General features: G+C 37.8%; 1 protein-coding gene and 1 long non-coding RNA gene across 2 annotated transcripts in view; one reads left to right on the top strand and one right to left on the bottom strand.

Annotated features, from left to right (window-relative positions):
• The window catches only part of LOC118164391, a 19,398-nt gene extending 18,924 nt beyond the window's left edge, over positions 1 to 474 (bottom strand). Inside the window, exon 1 of the long non-coding RNA XR_004749473.1 lies at positions 463 to 474. This is a non-coding gene — a long non-coding RNA (uncharacterized LOC118164391). The remainder of the gene's footprint in view (positions 1 to 462) is intronic.
• The window catches only part of GRIK2 (glutamate ionotropic receptor kainate type subunit 2), a 377,958-nt gene that overhangs the window by 23,409 nt on the left and 334,462 nt on the right, over positions 1 to 20,087 (top strand). The gene's annotated exons all lie outside the window — the stretch shown is intronic.

Raw genomic sequence — 20,087 nt, 5'->3', positions numbered from 1 at the left:
GGCCAGGAGGGAGTGCCATTGCTTGGGGACTTGCTGGGCATTAGTTGGCTGGTGGTGAGCAATTGTGCGGCACTTGCTTTCTTGCTTTGTGTATTCTCCTCCACCCTCACACCCCCTTTCTTTCCTATTAGACTATCTCAACCCATGATTTTTACATTTTTTCCTGATTCTCTGCCCCCATCTCACTGGGAGGGGTGGGGTGAGTGAGCAAACAGCTTTGTGGTGCTTAGGTGCCTGCTGGGTTACCCTACAACAAAGTCTTATCCTTTGCTTATTAGGTGGTGGTTTTGATGTGGATAGTCACTTGAGAGAAACAAACTTAGAATGATATGATATAATCTCAAGTTTAAATACAATTCAAGCTATCAATATTTGATCTTTTATTAATTAGCCAATAAAACAAAAGTGTTGGCTAGGAAGGGGATTGGCTAGGATATTGGCTAAAATAGGGCCTATCCACACGAAGATAAATAGTACATTTTAATATTCTCACATCAGGTTAATTAAAACTAATAAACTAGATTCACACTTTCATTTTCATCCTAACTCTATTATAATCTAACCTACATTCCAATTGTTTCTGTAATTTTATTACTGAAGACTATTCATTCTTAAATTTTGCTTTGGTTTTCTTTCAGTAGGCCCTAACAGGGGCAACTGACCAGTTGCAAGGTAGTCAGGGACTCCTTAATTATTGGATTGTGAAATTATGAGACAAAATATATAGTTTGTCTCTCATCTACTCATCAAAAGCAATTCCAGGCCATATTTTCTTGCTGTCAAAAGAAGTATATTGCTACAGAACCCAACAATAAACATATTTGTTTTGCAGTTTATAGAACTCTGGATTTATGCCTGTGTGTCTGTATACTAGTCTGTCTGTCCATTTCATTCAGAAGATACTTGCAAAGCTAAGCCAAGTAGGTGATACATGCTTAGAGTGGTGTTAGGGTGTGGTGCACATGACTAAACCCCAGGCCTTGTTCAATTCCAGTGTTACTCTGAGGATACACCTTTTAAGCGCCAACTGCCTCTGGGTAGATTGTCCAGTGTGGGGAAGGGAGAAGGTGTGACATAGACCTATTGAGAGTAGTGTTGAAGCATGTGTATTCACAGACAGGGACATGTGTACATACATGTTACAGTGTAGCATAACACTTTATTTCTCCATCACCTTAGTATTCTCTGATTTTCTTGAAGATTTTTGAAATGTTGATTCAGTACATTCAGCACTCTCAGTGCATAGAAGTGCATAGACATACATGCCTACCCAATTCATACGCATATGTGCAAACCTCACGTACTAATCACCACCTCATGTTAGCTTCCATCACCCAGCTGTGGGCTGTTTTGATTTCATTCTCTCCTGACCTTCACTTTTAGTGAAATTAATGTATTGCTCTCTTTTGAGAACTCCTTAAAACTCTCCTGTGCTGTGACACAACAGTTTCCAATATTTAGGTTCCTGTGTTCAGAACTCGCTATCATTTATCTCAGGTTCTCTCCTCTATTTGTTTACTTTTTGTGTTCATCATCTGTCCATGCCCATATACTCGATTTCTTTTATACATTTTACTGAAGTGTAAATGTTTTTGTTCTGCTTGTACATTATCTATGTACTGCATTGTATTATTTATGGTCTGTGTATTTTAGCCTGACGATTATATGCTTTGAAAGCAGCTAGAAGGTGAAGCTTTGAGTTCTCTTACTTTAAGGGAAGTATTGAACCCCTGTCTCTGCCTAACCAGATAAATTACATCTCAGAAATATTACTATATAAAACATAGCCATGACCACAAGGGAAAAATATGCACATAAATCCTGGAGATGGATCAGGTTTATGAATTCCAGTTTTTCCTAGGCTTTGCAACTGAAGACTGGAGGAGGTATCTGTGCTTCAGGAAGGAGTAGAATTTCAGGACTATTCCTGTCTGCTGCTCATTTTAGATATATCCTTCCTTATCCCATCAGATACCTATTGGGAATTTTAAGATTACTAATCCTGATCATCTAGTGGCCTCCTTAAATTACTCAGGGATTTTAGGTATGCACTTTACCCTGAGGCTAGGCTCTGATATCCCGATGTGGATCTAACCCTTAGTCCTATTTTACTTTCAAAATGAATGTGCTATTTCAATGGGTCATATTTCTCTCCTCATTATACAAGTGTAATATCATTGCAGGCATGATGGCAGCACTGCTGTAAATCAGAATAAAACTTGCCCAGTATCTTTAATAGATGTTTCATTTCATTCACATTATGTTCACCTTTTAAACTACTTTTCAGATATAATCTTTAATTTCCTGTCTTGGTAACTGCACAAAAATTCTAAACAGCATGCAAGGCTGATGTAGCATACACTGCTGGTATCTAAAATCTAGATAGGTGATTACTTCTAATGGATGATATGTGTCAATAAACATGCATATACGTATTATATGTATATGTATATAAGTATATATGTATTTAATGCATAAACCTAATCTTTCTCTCTTGTTCAGCTACTTTCTAGAAAAATCATACTACTGATAGTGTGGGAAGGATCCATTTGTTCACTCTGGCTTTCTGAAATAGATACACTGTGCAGTCATGTGGAGCCACTACTTTTATTCATGGAGAAGATGCATTCTTGGAGGATAGAGTGTATAAAATGCGTGTAAAGCCTTTTGCTGCTATTTTGTTGTCAATATTCTTCTTTTCATATATCTGTTCAGAGCATCATCCCAATATATATATAAATAGAACACAGGGAGACAGAAAGTCTTACTTCATGGTGAATATTTCTGCATCCTATTTCCTCCTTTTGGAATAAAGCCATTCAATTTCCAACATTCTACTGTAGTTCTTATTTTTCTGCCAGAAAAAGAAAGAACTCTTTCAAGGAGAAAATGAGTTTTACAGCAAATATCAGATAATGAAAGGAAATTAATCTCCCTATAAAATTTCTGCTGAATGTAATGATTTGAAATAAGACAGGGTAGAACTGCCTGATGGTCACTGCTCAGCTGTCACTGATGCTGCTTTCACATGAGGAAACAGGACTTCTACTGGCTTCAATGAAAGTTCAGCGTCTGAAAGGCTGCTTGCACACCATTTAGAGGCCATTGCTTACTGAACAAATGCAAAACTGAAATGTGAGCTTACTGAATCAAATAGGGATAACAAAGAGGCACGTGAAAGTCTTTTAGTACAATCTGATTCACAGTTCTATAACATTTGCTTACAAGTTCTCTCTTACTGAGAGAACTGCCAGAGGAGCTGGCCAAGCCGCTTTCCATCATTTATCGGCAGTCCTGGCTATCGGGGGAGGTCCCACTTGACTGGTGGCTAGCAAACGTGACGCCCATCTACAAGAAGGTCTGGAGGGTAGACCCGGGGAACTATAGGCCTGTTAGTTTAACATCAGTGCCAGGGAAGCTCATGGAGCAGAATATCTTGGGTGTCATCATGTGGCAGTTGCAGGGCAACAGGCGATCAGGCCTAATCAGCATGGGTTTATGAAGGGCAGGTCCTCCTTGACGAACCTGATCTACTTCTATGACAAGGTGACACGCTTAGTGGATGAGGGAAGAGCTGTGGATGTGGTCTACCTTGACTTCAGTAAGGCATTTGACACCATTCCCCACAGCATTCTCCTCAGGAAACTGTCTGCTCATGGCTTGGACTGGCGTACACTTTGTTGGGTTAAGAGCTGGCTGGTTGGGTTAAGAGCTCGGTACTGGGTCCAGTCCTCTTTAACATCTTCATCGATGATCTGGATGAGGGGATCGAGTGCACCCTCAGCAAGTTTGCAGATGACACCAAGTTAGGTGCGTGTGTCGATCTGCTCGAGGGTAGGAAGGCTCTGCAGGAGGATCTGGATAGGCTGGACCGATGGGCCGAGGCCAACGGTACGAAGTTCAACAAGGCCAAGTGCCGGGTCCTGCACCTGGGGCACAACAACCCCAGACAGAGCTACAGGCTGGGAGATGTGTGGTTAGAAAGCTGCCTGGCAGAGAAGGACCTGGGAGTATTGGTTGACAGTCAGCTGAATATGAGCCAGCAGTGTGCTCAGGCGGCCGAGAAGGCCAGCAGCATCCTGGCTTGCATAAGAAACAGTGTGGCCAGCAGGTCCAGAGAAGTGATTGTCCCCCTCTACTCGGCTCTGGTGAGGCTGCACCTCAAGTACTGTGTTCAGTTTTGGGCCCCTCACTACAAGAAGGACATAGAGGTGCTTGAGCGAGTCCAGAGAAGGGCTACGAAGCTGGTGAAGGGTCTGGAGAACAAATCTTACGAGGAGGGGCTGAGGGAGCTGGGACTGTTTAGCCTGGAGAAGAGGAGGCTCGGGGGCGATCTTATCGCACTCTACTGGTACCTGAAAGGAGGCTGTAGTGAGGTGGGGGTCTATTCTCCCACATGCCTGGTGACAGGATGAGGGGAATTGGGCTAAAGTTGTGCCAGGGGAGGTTTAGTTTGGATATTAGGAAGAACTTCTTTACTGAACGGGTTGTTAGTCACTGGAATAGGCTGCCCAGGGAAGTGCTTGAGTCACCATCCCTGGAGGTCTTTAAAAGATGTTTAGATGTAGAGCTTAGGGATATGGTTTAGTGGAGGACTTGTTAGTGTTAGGTCAGAGGTTGGACTTGGTGATCTTGGAGGTCTCTTCCAACCTAGACTATTCTGTGATTCTGTGATTCTGTGATATCAGTGAAGAAGTGGCTTCATATCTCAAGGTCTTTTTTTACAGTAGTCTACCAAACTTTCTTTAAAGAGAAACAAAACCAATACACATTTTAATCACTTTTTTTTTTTTTTTTTTTTTTGAAAGACAAGTAGAGAAGCAGCCCACTTTTTAATATATTTACTTAGTGGATAATACAGTCATACAGGATATTGTAGTTCTGAGGTCAATTTTTGCTTCTGTATGAGGGACATTTAAAACCACATCTGCTGCAAACCTAATGCTGATACTGTCTTAGCTTTTGTACTATAATTAATGATTTATTGACTGTACGAGGTAAAATGACTTTCTAGCTTAGTGACAGACTTGCTTGGAAGAGTTCTGGACATAAAATAACTTTTTATCCCTTGACTGTAAAAAGGATAATAATCCTTAAGGCAAAAGAATGAGCTCCATGACTCCTCCTAATCTGTTAAGTTTTATACTGCTCTTTCTTTCTCCGCTGGTCTTTTGAATATTGAATGCTCTTATGTAAAACAGAAATGCTTCAATAGAAGGGATTAAAAACATTCCCCAATTCTATTATCTTTGAATTTTCAATAATTTGATGGTTAAGACAATCAGCTTCAGGGCTAAAGCATAGATTTAAATTCTTGCAGGATTCAGACGAGTAAGTGTATTAAGCACTGGAAAAAAATTAGGGAAGCCATCTTTTCCTCTGGCTGTTGTGGTATTTTGTGTTAATCCAAATCCAATAGGCATGCTCTAACATCACCTATCAGATTAAGCACTGAAGGCAAAATAGATGAAGGAATTCCTCATCTATTTGTGCACCACATTAGGTCTGAGTACTGAATTTACTTAGCATTTATGCTGCTGTTGAGCCTGAAGTGCTTCTAGACATGCACAAAAGCAGAACTTTGGGCAGGTTGAAAATTTGAAATAAGAAGCATTACTGGCTGCACTACTGGCTTTAGGTGTTAAGGAATTAGATATAATTTGATGTCAGCTGAGTGGGGTGAAGACTAGAATTTAGGCTTTTTGACTTGGGATCTGTTAATTACTAGATTTGTATAGCAAGGAAAAATAAAAGTCACGGCCTTATTTTTATTGAACTGAAGAAAATAACAAAAGTCACACTGTTAAATTAATGTCAGGTGCTGTTCAGTAAGGTAATTTGCCATTTCTTTGCTTTAATGACATTAGTTTGGCAGGTTTTTCAAGCTAAGAAATTAATATACACACTGAAGCTGCTGTAAATAGCAGAGTCAACGAGAACCAAGGAGCTCTGCATATGCTATGTTCCTGCAAGGTGTATAACTTTAATATTGCTGACAAACATACCTACCAATACATAATGAAATGGAAATATTGTCTACTACACCAATGTGGCTGGTACAAATTTAATACACAGCATAAAAAGACCTTGACAAATCCTAAACATGAAGTTTTATTTTCACAATCATTCTTACTTTGCTGTCAATATTAAGCATCTTCATTTTTTGTGCAAATACCTACAAACAAGTTGTGGAGGCAAAGTAAATCATGTTGAGATCATCCTGAAGTGCTGGAGGTTACACACTCTTCCCATACCAGAATAGCTAACTGCACTACCTCTTTTCCCTGCAGAAACTAATCAATAGTGAAACATGGGTGAAAGGTACTTTCAGGACAGACCTGTTGTAAGAGCTGTAAGCTGTTTGCCACTGAACAGGAATAATGTTATAGATGTAGAAGTTGCATGTGTATGTCAAAATAATAGTGTGTAAAGGAACATTGTTCTTGATTAAGAAATTTACTACTTTAAAATAGACTGTTGATTTGAAAGTGCAAGTGAAATAGTCTTCAAGGAAGTTCCAGATATCAAACAGGTTTCCTCTCTAAAAAGGAAAGACAAGCTCAGAGATTGTTGGTTATTTTAGGATTGATATGGTGTTCTTCTTTTTCCATGGAAAGCACTGAAAAGACTTATTGTATATGCCGTTATTTCTTTCATTTTGTTTCTCCTTCAGTCTCTCAACTCCACGGTCTCAGTCAATGTCCTGCCTATTTTTTGAGTGACTGGGAGTTCTGGTTACTCACTAACAGGTTTTCAGCTGCTGGGCTGAACAAAATTTACGAAGAATTATAGCAATAAACCATGTAAAAAGCAGCAGCAAAAAACATATGAGACAAAGCCTCAAAACCAAAGTTAGAGGTGACAAATATATATCTTTCATATGAAATCACTCATAAAAAAACATAAAGCAATCAAGGCATGTTTATTTTTTTTCTTATTTTAGGGTCTAAAAAATCAGTGTAACTTAAAAAATTCTATATTGTTATTTAAGGGGTATGTTGCACAGAAGATTGTCAAAATAATAGATCGGTTTCACACAGTCTGAGTACAAGTTTGTATTTAGATTAGAGGGATGAGTGCTTTACACAGCAGCTTCTCTGAAATTCTATACTGTATGTCTAGACAGAACCCAGGTTATCATATTCCTTATGTATTTGAAATTCTGAAGACTGTTTTGATAAACTGCATACTTCATTCCAGGTATGTAGTAAAATACGAAAGTGAAGTGATACTGACATTGTTAAAAAACTTCTGTTTCTGGAAAACATATAAACAAAACCCTGGGGTTATTTCTCCTGGGAAAGGATCTCAGAACTAGTTAAATAATAGATGTATGTGAAACTAGGTGATTTTGTTGAGGTCACTAGCACAGTAACAACAACAAAAAAAATGTAGTTTATAGTATGATGTATCTATTCAACACTCACAAATAATAGATTTTAATTTCTTCACTTACATTCATAAATCAGGAATAAAATTGTTGTCAGCCATATTAACTTCCTGTGGGAGGAAAATAAATCATAGAATCATAGAAACATTAATGTTGGAAAAGACCTCCAAGATCATCTGGTCCAATCATTCCCCTAATACCAATATCACCCACTAAACCATGCATCTACCCCATGCCATCCAACCTTTTCTTAAACACCCCCAGGAACAGTGACTCCATGACCTCTCTGGGCTTCCTGACTACTTCCAATGCCTGACTACTCTTTCTGAGAAGAAATTTCTCGTAACCTGAGACCTGAACCTCCCCGGTAAGAATTGAGGCCATTCCCTTTAGTCCTATCACTTGTTTTCCATGAGAAGAGGCCAACCCCCATCTCCCCACACCTTCCTTTCAGGTAGTTGTAAAGAGCTATAAGGTCTCCCCTGAGCCTCCTGTTCTGCAGACTAAAAAATGCCAGTTCCCTCAGCTGCTCCTGAAAAGATTTCTGTTCCAGACCCTTCACCAGCTTTGTAGCCCTTCTCTGGACATGCTCCATGATTTTGATGTCTTTCTTGTAGTGAGAGACCCAAAAATGGACACAGTACTTAAGGTGTGGCCTTACCAGAGCAAAGTACAGGGGATGATCACCTCCTTGGTCCTACTGGCTATATATCCTGTTACAAGCCAGGATGCCATTGGCCTTCTTGGCCAACACTGATGACTTATGTTCAAGCAATCATTGACCAACATCCCCAGATCCTTTTCCTCTGCACAGCTTTTGAGCCACTCTTCCCCAGGCCTGTAACATTGCATGGGTCTGTTGTGGCCAAAGTGCAGGACTCGTCACTTAGCCATGTTGAACCTTATCCCATTGGCCTCTGCCCATTGATCCAACCTGTCCAGGTCCCTTTACAGGTCCTTCCTACACTCTGGCAGATCAACACTTCCCCCCAGCCTGGTGCCATCTGCATACTTACTGAGGGTGCACTCAGTTCTTTCATCCAAATCACTAATAAAAATAATCAAGAGGATAAAAAGCTCTATTGAGATTTTTCCTTAAAAATCATAAATACAGTAAAAACACCAAAATGGCATTTGATGTTTATGATGGACAAACAGTACTTACTTTTACAGAATATATACTGTTACACTGAAAAGATTTAAACATAATCTTTGCTGTAAAAAGAAGGCATGATGTAATGATCAGGACATTTTTGTAGTTGGTGGTGGTGGCTAGTCATGAGGTTTTCTTATGTGGAAATGAAATGCAGGTCTTCTTATCTTTAATTTAATTGCACTTTCTCAGATCAAGAGAAATATTTAATATTGAAGTATTTTATACATCATAAGCAGCTGCTGTTGAAACAAAAAATCAGGTAGTGTCATTGAATATGATCATTAACTTTGAGAGAACTAGCTTCAGGAAAGGGAACCTTTACTGGGTTTTGGTAACAAATTCCATTGCCAAGTTGTCAAAAATATCTTCTAGCACCCTTGAAAAAAATTTTCTTCTACTTTACTGTCTATCAAGCAAAACCCAAATTATTTTTATTGAAATAGCAACTCTTGTAGGTGGCTATCACTGTATTATTTTACCGATGTGTATTTTCCTGCGTCTATGTTGTGGTCTAAATACCATAAGGAAGAACCAGTTACTCCCCTGCTTTGTAGACCATAAGCATCTGAGAACTGCTGCTGGACACAGATGTTGCCAAAGATAACAGACCTTCAAAAACATTGCAAATTGAACATTCATTTCAACTGAATTATCCTCTTGGGGTAGGCTAGATTGAAAATACTTTGTCTTGGAACATGAACTTCCTTGGGCCCAGACAGTGTGTGTGGACCTGCTGGGGAGATGATCTGGGTACCAGAGGTGCTGCAGAAGTGGAGTCAACACAAAGGTGATGTTGAGGTCTAGTGCTATTACCAAATTGTCCAATAGGAACTTAAAGTTTTAAATACAAATATAAATGCAATTAACCATAAACAAATTAAAAGTTGGTGAGGGGTCTGGAGAACAAGTCTTACGAGGAGCAGCTGAGGGAGCTGGGATTATTCAGCCTGGAGAAAAGGAGGCTCAGGGGCGACCTTATTGCACTCTACAGGTACCTGAAAGGAGGCTGTAGCGAGATGGTGGTTGGTCTATTCTCCCACATGCCTGGTGACAGGATGAAGGGGAATGGGCTAAAGTTGCTCCAGGGGAGGTTTAGGTTGGATATTAGGAATAATTTCTTTACTGAAAGGGTTGTTAGGCAATAGGGTGCCCAGGGAAGTAGTTAAGTCACCATCCCTGGAGGTCTTTAAAAGACATTTAGATGTAGAGCTTAGGGATATGGCTTAGTGGAGGACTTGTTAGTGTTAGGTCAGAGGTTGGACTCGGTGATCTTGGAGGTCTCTTCCAAACTAGATGATTCTGTGATTCTGTGATTCTGTGAGGTAGCAGATACACATTTTAATATTTATTGAAGTGATAAAAACACCTTATTTATTTCTAAATATTTGCACTTGCTTTTGTATTTGAAAATAAATGTTTTCCTTTTCAAGTAACTTTTAAGATTTTATAAATATATTTAATTAATGTTTCTTTCCTGTTTCACAATACTCATGACAAGCTGATGGGAAATTGTAAAGGTGAGAAAAAAATATTAGGCTGTTCTTAAAACATTAATATTAATTAAAATTCACAAAATTAAAATAAGTTTTACCAACTTGTGGGTAAATATGTTGCTCCTCCCACTGTGTGTAGGGGTTTTGTTTCAGTGAGATGGTTGTTAGACCGTCTGCTATTAACTAGCCAAGTGGCTTCTGGTAGATTTATGTCCCAGTGTTTCCATGTCCCAGTACCCAGTGCTTCTAACACTCTTTAACAGTACACTGTACCTCTCAACCTTCCCAGAGACTTGTGGGTGATAGCAGATGTGATACACCCACGCAGTGCCATGCCTCATGGCCCAAATCAATTGTTTTTTCCTTCAGAAAGCTGGAGAATTTTTTGGCATACTTTGAATTTAAGTCCTCGAAAAGAAGGAACAGAGAAATGTTCTTCCTTACTTTTTACTGACTTATTTCTGCAGCATAGATTGTGACCAGATTTTCCTACTAGGATTTCATACATGTGAACACTCAAATGTGTAAATTGAATATGAAAATGAAGAGACAGTCTCTATAGTGTAATATATTTTCCTGGTTTATATTCATTAAGGATGTAGCAAATAGGTAAAAGAAATTTTGAATTAAGTTCTTCTAATTCATATCCCACCTTCAAATTGCTTATACGAACAAAGTCTTTTCATCACACTATTTTACTTGAATACACTAACACTCCACCTACTGCCTACAATTAATTGTAAGATAAGGTGTGTTAAACTTTCAGTCCATATCTGTTGAAAGATTGACCTGTTTCAGGAAATGAAACATCACAAAAGAAAGAAATAACTGCAGGGTTTTCCTGCTCTTCAGAGGCTGTTGGCTGAAAGAATAGGGGTCTAGAGGGACTGTATGCTAAAGAAAAATGCAAAAGAACAGTATGCTTTATGATAAGAAGGTGCTAGGAAGATAGGTAGGTGCATCAGCTCATCAGTCAGCTGCTTAGGCCACACAGAGAGGGAACAAAGATTTATCCCATTTTATTTTATGTATTTAAGTGGAATATCTAGGATACTTTCAGAGATACCTTCAGTTTTCTCTTTATCCTCCAATATCTGCATAACCATAGAAATAAATTCTGAGACAATAAGTTAGTGTGTGTTTGCAAGAAAAGGAGGACAGGAGTATGTTTCCTATCACCTCATCAAAAAGAAAAGAATGAGGACCAATGTGATTTTTGACTATTCCTCAAATACTGCTGAGAGGCATATCCTGATGGAGTAAGATAAACTTATATCACTTGTATGTCTATTTGACAAACCCATATTTACCACCCTTAACTAAAAGCAACCTAGTACTGAAACAGATGATGATTGCAATTATATTTATATTTATATTTATTTTTTATGGTTAAAGTAGCTCTTACTTTGACACTTCTGCAGTGGTGGGCTGAATAAAGATCTACATATAGCTTCAGAAATGTGACGGACATCTTCCGGTATATCTGCAGCCACTATAGGTCTGCTTAATCTTGTTATGCTATTTATCTCTCACTCATATAATGCTGGCTAGTAAGAATCTGCACCAGCTGACAAGTTTCATGCAGAAAAAAATATGCATAATTGCCTGTACAAATAATCTAGATTGTATCTCTAAATTGTTCTTTTTGTGATATTTGTTATACAAATACAGAAGAATCTTTCAGTTGCCTGGTGAACACGGGAGTGTTCCAGTGACCTGTGCTGATACATATCAATGATAAGATAGAAAACCAGATGAAATAACAGATTTCTAGATCACAGGATATGTGCCTTACACACAACTACACAGGTTAGTAAGAAAGTGCTTCTCCTGAGCAGAAGCAGAACTTATGTTTTAAAAAGAAGCAAAATCAGATGTCCCAAAAATCACCTAGACATAAGAGTTTTAAAAATAATTGGTTCAGATGGAAAATATTGTCAAAACAAATATTTTAATGAAAAATTCAAATAGATACAATACATAATCTATAGAAAACTGGGCTGACTGGAGCTACCAAAACTTGCCTGAGGCTTTCCAAACCAGAGGGAAAACCTGCCATATATAAGCTGTTCCTTCAACAGTGAAGAGAAGGAGGTGGCAAAGTAAAACAAAAACAACAAAAAAGGGAAAATAAAAGAAGAAATATGGCAGAAGAAATAGGATTGCTGGGATTTTTTTATTGATTTACCAAAGTTTAATAAATGTTCATTTTTAGAAATGTGATACCTAAACCACATTCATCTATTGCACAGAAATTAAAGAAGAAAGCTTAAAATTAAAGATGTGCCTCTAGCTTTCTATGACACTCATATAAAAATGAGTGAGTGGATACTATTTAAGATATTACAGTGGTAGCACACAGAAGCTCCATTAAAGACCAAGCTTTCATGTTATTAGGTGCAGATAATATTATTGGGCTGGAGAGAAGCAGAATCTGTACCCCAGGGTGTTTAAAATGTATGTTTAGTGGGGCTAGCTCAAAACAGCATTTATATCTTGCAAAGCAAAGTCCTCACTCAATGAATGTAGGTATGTAAGCTACTAGAGTAGAAGCTGTTGGCAAAGGTTTCAGACATTTTGGTGTATTGAATTTCTTGTTTAATGGACAAGGATATGATAGAAATTTTATACAGAGCTTTAAGTTTTTTGGGGCAGTTATTGCTTGGCTCTCCACTCTTGAGAAGCCCCAGGTATGCTTTATATACTCTAAACAAGGGATGGAGAGGGTGTTTTCAGATATTAAATGATCACTACAAATATTTTTAATAATCATTGTATATTTGGGCTGAATATAATTGCCATTATGCCTGGAAATAATTGCCATTATATTTCCTGTAGTATCTAAGCCTTTCTTCCAGCCCAGTTTTCTGTTCTCTCCTACTCCAACCTCAACGCATTCTTTTCCAGATACACAGCAAGGTATTCACCACTTCTTTACTTTTTTATTTAAAAGTGCTCTCTGTCTTTTGATAGAAAAAGGCAAAATGATTTTTTCCTATCTGGAAAATTCAATAAATGTGATTTTTTTTGTTGTTTAAATATTTATTTATTTATTTATTTTCTCCATGGGCTGCCTTCACTTGGTTTTGAATTGGACTATGGTCTGTGAATGATCTCTAGAGCATTTTATGTCACTAGTCATTTTCTGATACTTTTAAACATTCTTCACATTCAGTGCTAGATTTTATTGAGTTAATAATTATCATAGAGATATTTTCAAGATTATTCTCCACACTGGTGAAGATAAGGAGCATAAAATTCATTTGTGAGACCTCCATCATGAGACCTCCATTACAGTTTCAAGCAAAACTTCTGGAAGATGAGTAAGATATTCACAAGAATGATAAAGAGAATAAAGGATGTATATCTAATACATGTAAAATATTCCATATATGTTAATACAAAGGTGATGACAAACAGGTATGAAAGGCCAACACAGTCCCTACAAGAAAATGAAAAAAGGAAAATCAGAGAGACAATTTATCTAGCAATATCTCAGTATCTTCCCTGCTTGTAGGTGCTGCACACATAGAAGCTACTGCTTGAACAACAGCAAGCCCTCTTTTCCCTTTGGATGAGAGAAAACAGGTTTTTTGATTCTTACTATATTAACCACATTTCACTGTATTTAGGAACTTCAGACTCAGCCATTTCATTAGAAGTATTATCTTTATTACAGAACAGAGTTACTCAAATAATAATTTTAAAGAGCAGTTCCCAAGAACCTTGAGAAGGTTGTGGGGATATTTTATATTCTTTCATTCCTGTGTGGACTTCCCAGGGACAGACACATCTAGTCTAGGAGACTTGATGTGTCTCCTAGTCATTTAGTCTAGGCATCTCCTAGACATTTAGTCTAGGAGACTTGGAAAGCATAGGTAGGTTGAATGTAGAGGTATAAAGAACGCAGCATACAAAGCCTCGTATGAAATGCATCTCATGTCCTCCATAATTGCTATTGAAAACTTAGGATGAGTTTTGTTGTTTACACAAGCAGTGTTAAAATATGGCAATTACTTCCTGACTGGTATTTTCCTCCTGTGTGGGGATATCTTAATCACTCTGGTACAGGAAAAATGTTGAGGATTCTCCTTCAGGCAACTCTGGCCCTACCAAACCTGTTTCTGCTGCATTTGAGGGGAAGCGTCTCTCATTATCATGGTGTTCACAGGGTGATCCATGCTGCTTAAAGTCTCACTGGCAGACAGCTTTTCTGTCTTGATTTGGAAACAGTTCTGGAAGGAGATTGTGGATTTGTGTCTTCTTGATTGTGTAAGGCAAGATGTGTTTGGTCAGAGGTTTCAGTAAATTTGTGACTTTTCTAAAAAGACAAAAACATTTGTTTTCATAAAACCTTCATCCAAGACCCCAGGCAGCTTTGAGCTGTTTCTTGACTAGGTTTTCCAGCGTATCCCTAGGTTGAGCCAGGAAAGCAACAGAATACTGAGCAAAAAATGCTGAAATATCTGGGGAGAAACAAAGGAGACTGATACTCTTGGCTCAGTTTAAATCCTGGGCTCTCTTTCAGGTGTTTGGTGTAGTATTTTTTGCTACATATAACTGTGAATGATAGGAAGAGTTAGGTAGGTCTTCTGCAGAAGAGAATAAAGTGAGTTTATTAGGTGTTCAGGATGCAAGATGCGTTGTGGGTAGGTCAAATTCCAGAAGAGTCTTTGCCAGGTGTATTATACAATTGGTAAAATAAATGTGACCAAGGGTACTTCAAGGTGGTCACAAATCAGATATATGTAACTTAAGTGTTCTTGAAGCCTTGCTGTATTGATTCAATGGAGCGAGTGCTCCAGCCTTGGATCCCCTCACTGAACAGGTTGTGAGAGTAATTTAATACACATTTTCAGCTTCTGTACTTTCTAATAATTCTTCAGCCTGCAACCTGTGCTGTGTACAGCAACCCTTCAAAACTAAAACAATCAAACAACAACAAGGCACTAAACGCAGTATGCAGTGCTGTTTGTAACACTGCATATTCATTTTAAAAGCAAATAGAGTGAGATATCAAAAAAAAATGTGTTTAACTTATTTGTAGTGAGATGTTGAAATGGAAATTTCTCTTGCTTTGAATTAGACATTTCACAAGGGATTTTTTCTTGATTAATTAAGACAACTATAGTACTTTCACATAAATTATTCAGCAATTAAGAGGAAACTGTTACAAGGTGCAATCATCCTGGCCTATTATTCAAGTGAATCTTTAAACAATGATACAATGGTAGGTATACACACTGAGTTTTGGACAGTATTGTTTCCTACTTAACTAGCTGACTGCATTCTGCAAATGCTATATATTTTAAATTTGCATTTATTTGTGTATATATGGATATTTCTGCTTCATTAGAAAATCCATTTATTTAAATTAAGTAGGCAGAAGTTTAGTAAATTGACATCTCAGTCAATTACTTTTCTTGTTACATTTTAGTCTTATATTCAATACTTTCTGTACATAACGTAATATACACCTACTTTTTAATTTCTGTCTAGTCCTCTTGATTCTTGATTTTTCCTTTTTTTTTTTTATTTTATTTTTTTTCCAGGCATTACCATCATTGTTTCCTGATTCTTCAATGTTTGATGCCTGTACCATTCTATTCAGTTCACAAATGTTTTTTTAGTCTGAAGAACACAAACCATAACTTTATTACTTTAATGGAATTCTGCATTTTGTAACCTTCTGGCCACAATGATACAAGTTGTAATAATTATTGTTATTTATTTACATATAGTATCTGCAGCTATCAATCAGGTAATATCCATCTCTTTGATAATGCTCTATTTCATTTCTCATCACTTGAAATGCAAGATCTTACTGAATTCTGGATCTATGAAATCCACTGTGTAGCTTCCTAGCAACACCCATCTCTGTGATAATGATCTATTTAATTTCTCATTACTTGAAATGCAAGATCTTATTTTATCTTTTAGAGCTAATCCTGATCCTTCTAAAATACCAGGAGGAATAGCTGATTCCCAGATATGCCAGTGAAAATGTTTTTATTTATATTGTGTTAAGTCACTCTCTAGAACAGGAAATTAGACATATAAAACATGTTTCAGTGGACTTCATTGAGGATTCACTGTAGTTTTCACTGAATCATTGAATGGTTTGGGTTGGAAGGGTACTTAATGATCATCTAGTTCCAACCCCCCTGCCATGGGCAGGGACACCTCTCACTATACCAGGTTGCTCAAAGCCCAATCCATCTTGGCCTTGAACACCTCTTGGGATGGGGCATGCATGCTTTCTCTGGGCAACATATGCCAGTGCCTCACCACCCTCTGAGTGAAGAATTTCTTGCTTATATCTAATCTCAGTTTACCCTCTCTTAGTTTAAAACCATTTCTCCTTGTCTTATCCCTATAGTCCATGAAAAAGAGTTAGCTTTTCTGTAGGCTTTTTCCCAGTTTTCCTGTAGGCTCTCTTTAGGTACTGGAAGGCCACTATAAGGTCTACCCAGAGCACTCTCTTCTCCAGGGTGAACAACCCGAACTCTCTTAGCCTCTCTTCATTGGAGAGGTGCTCCATCCCTCTGATCATCCTCTTGGCATCCTCATTTTCCTCAGTTTTGTTAAATATCTATTCTCTATACAATTTGACATAAATAAAAATCACCATGCCATATTTGACCATTGGTTAGGTTGCATCTAATTCCACTCCTTTTAATACTGTTTTGTCAGTGTAAGGGAGACTAGCATTAGATTGTCTGTGGCAGATGTATTCATATTCTCTCCTTGCACTAGAGTTCTTATCTCACTCACTGCTTTGGGTATGAAATGATGATTCTTTTGGCCTCAGGTCACAAGTGTGTTGTGTGTTATACCTTCACAAGGATTCCCCTTGAGGCCAGAATCCTCACAACTTTTAAATTGCTTGTATTAATCTTTTAGAGCACTGTTAAAGTCAATCTGTCAGATCCATGTTGTAGATGGTAAAATGTGGTTGCTAGAGGTTTGAACTTTGTCTCATAAACTAGCTGAAAGAGTTTATCAATTATCTCACATAGTTACAATAAAATGAAATATAATGGATTTCAAACAATCACTACATCATTCTTGGAGACAGATGGCATGTATATACAATGTGGTGATCAGACTGAGTTTTTATTTCATTGAAATCAAAAGAGTTTATGCATTAGCTGAGAGAAACTAGACTGATTCCCCAAAAGTCGCTTTCATTTTTAGAGATAAAATATACTTTCATTTCACTAGCTACACTGTCTTTTTGGAAATCTTGTCTAGGCAGAATTTGAGAGTTTTGAACACCTCCTGGAGATTTCCATATATCCAGAGAAATGTCTTTAATTGGACTGTGAGATAACTTGCATTGTAAGGCACATACCTATCAGCTGGGTGCAGTAAATTCCATGCCCTCAGGACATATGGGATCTAACTGACCATGTAGATCATGGGTCATATATGTCCTTGGTGGGCTCGACACACTTTGGAAGCTTCCAAACTGCTGCACACAGGTTGTAACTGTAGTTTACACATGCACAGTAAATCCAACTGATTCAAAACATACAGAAGTCTTAGCACATATTAGTGAACTGGGAGCCCTAATTTTTCTTTAGTGAGATCAAAGAAAATTTATCGTTCATACCACCTGGCTTGAGAAGCAGCCCAAACTGAATCAGCTAAATAGGCAGAGCCATTCTCAAATACACAGTCTAAATATTGTTGACAGGAATATAGATTTTAGACATCACTAGATTCTTTTGTGCTACAGATTTACTTAAGGATAACTGAAGATGCGTTAGTGCTTAGGTTTGGAATGGCATACTAGATGTCTGGTCCTACAAAGCAGCGAACACTTGAACCCTTTTGGTACAAATTCAACAGTACTAAACTTTTATTGCCCAGTTTGCTGTCAGGATGCTGCAGAGGCGAAGGGGCTTCACATGGGGTCCTACAGGGCAGGGCCTGAGAATCCAATCCACTCCCTATGCCTCATCCATGACTAGGGCAGCCAGGGACACGGGAGCACCCCATGCCGCAGGTACTGGACAACTGCATGGGGACAGGCAGGGCCTAAGCAAGCTGGGCATCTGGGCCTGCAGGTGGGCCTGCCTTGGCTGAACCCATGGTCAGGCAGGGCAGGGCTGTGTCGAGCCAGCCACGCTTTGGCCTCACTTTTGCTGGAGCTGGTGGCCAGAGGGTTACTGTGGGGCCCTGGGTATGGGGGTGGAGGAGTGAGAGGGCAGAGAGTGACCACGGATAAGCAAGGGTGTGGGTGCCCTAAGGGCCCTGATATTTTCAGTGAAAGTTTTTTTCAAATCTCTTTTATAGTAAATTGTAGTGTGCTGAGCAGCTTTATTCTTTGTCCTAATTTCATGTAATCACATCTAGAAATAAACAAGATAAGCAGAACTGCTCATATGTTCATTTGAATGCTTGGAAGCTATTCATATTGTTTTTACTAAACAAAATATTTGAAATTTGGGTATTCATTGGTCACTTGGACATCACAACCATGGGAAATGTAGTATTAAGACTTTTAATATACGGTGCTGATGAGAAAAATTTAAAACTAAATTACAAAACTAGATTTTGATGGAAAATATAGCTTTACATTTTTGTCTTAATGTTGTATATTTAAATTTACCAAGTACTTTAATATAGCAGGCTAAATATCAATTTGAACAGTCAGTTGTTTTTCAGTGGCTAAAGATTACTTAGGCAGCTATGGATTCCTTTTTCTTTTTTCTGATTTGGTATTAAAACAAATATATCCATATATCCCTTTTATTTTATTTACTTCTTAGTCCTAAAAATGTATTAAATGTATTTTTATTTTTATTTTTTCCCCACTCTGCTTTCTATCTCCTTTTCTTGATAAAATATGTATCTGTCTGGCAAATTGAACTGCAAATCCAAATACATTTTAATTTCTGATATATACAAAGGAAAAGTAAATCATAGAGAGTTCTGCTATTAGCCATCAACTAAGCAATTATGAAAATGACTCTTTATGTTATGGTGATTTTTTTATAAGTGTAAAATAAAGTAGATATCATAAAAGCAGGTATTCAATTTAACAAGAAGGTAATGATATTAGTTCCCATGAAGAAAGTTAACCAACTGTTTTTATAATTTTAATTTAATTGGATGCACATCCTTTGAAAACTGAGGAATGATCCTCCACAGCTTTGTACCTTGTGTTGCTATTTTAATGGTTTGAAGTTATATAGAAAAATCAGACCAACTGCATCCGTAATACCTGTACTATGAATGCTCATGCATTTATTCTTAGTCCCTGTGGACTGGCAGTACAAGTTACACAAAACAGTGAAACTCCCTAAATAAACTTGACATTTTTCATTGCAATGCTAGGAAAAAAAATCCCACTTCACTAATTGCAGCTAGCATCCTGTTTGTAGTATGGATTTACTACTTCCCAGAAGATGTTCTATAAGCATATTTGTAAATATAAATAATGAATACCAGATTGCATTGGCAATATTTTATTCACATCAATTTAAAGCCAAAATATCATTAGCTGAGTGAAAAACTATTTTTACGGTGCTAAAATAGATGGATGAAAGACCTATGGAGACATAACCTGTAATGGCTACTGATTGGTGGTTAGGGATAAAGTAATAATAGACAACTAAGGGAAGAAATAATTGGGATACTTGATTTTCTTTCTGGATGTCATTTTTCCTTTTGCTGAAAAGAAAGTGTAACACAGAAAGGGATATAAAGAGTGGGAGGATAAAATGACTCAGGAACCTGCAAAACTGGGTAACATTCTTAGTTGGACTGCATGGACCAGCAGTAATTGAGAACTGGGGAGGTAAGTTCTACAGGAAAAAAAGATTGACCTGTAGAGTCTGGAAGGTATCTACTGAAATAGTAGATTGTTGAAATATATAACAAACACGGGTCTGTGATAACCTTTCCCTTACTCATTATCACACACTGTAGACACTTACGGACTTGTTCTTGATAGCACAGATATCCTCTCAGAAAATACCATTCTCATATCCCTGACATTTCTGTTCATTAGTGTATCTTCTACTTATTCGTATCACTT

The sequence above is a fragment of the Oxyura jamaicensis genome, chromosome 3 (assembly GCF_011077185.1).
Source record: "Oxyura jamaicensis isolate SHBP4307 breed ruddy duck chromosome 3, BPBGC_Ojam_1.0, whole genome shotgun sequence".
NCBI lineage: Eukaryota > Metazoa > Chordata > Aves > Anseriformes > Anatidae > Oxyura > Oxyura jamaicensis.
Note: the sequence above shows the minus strand (reverse complement) of the source record. Positions and strands in the feature narration are given on the sequence as shown.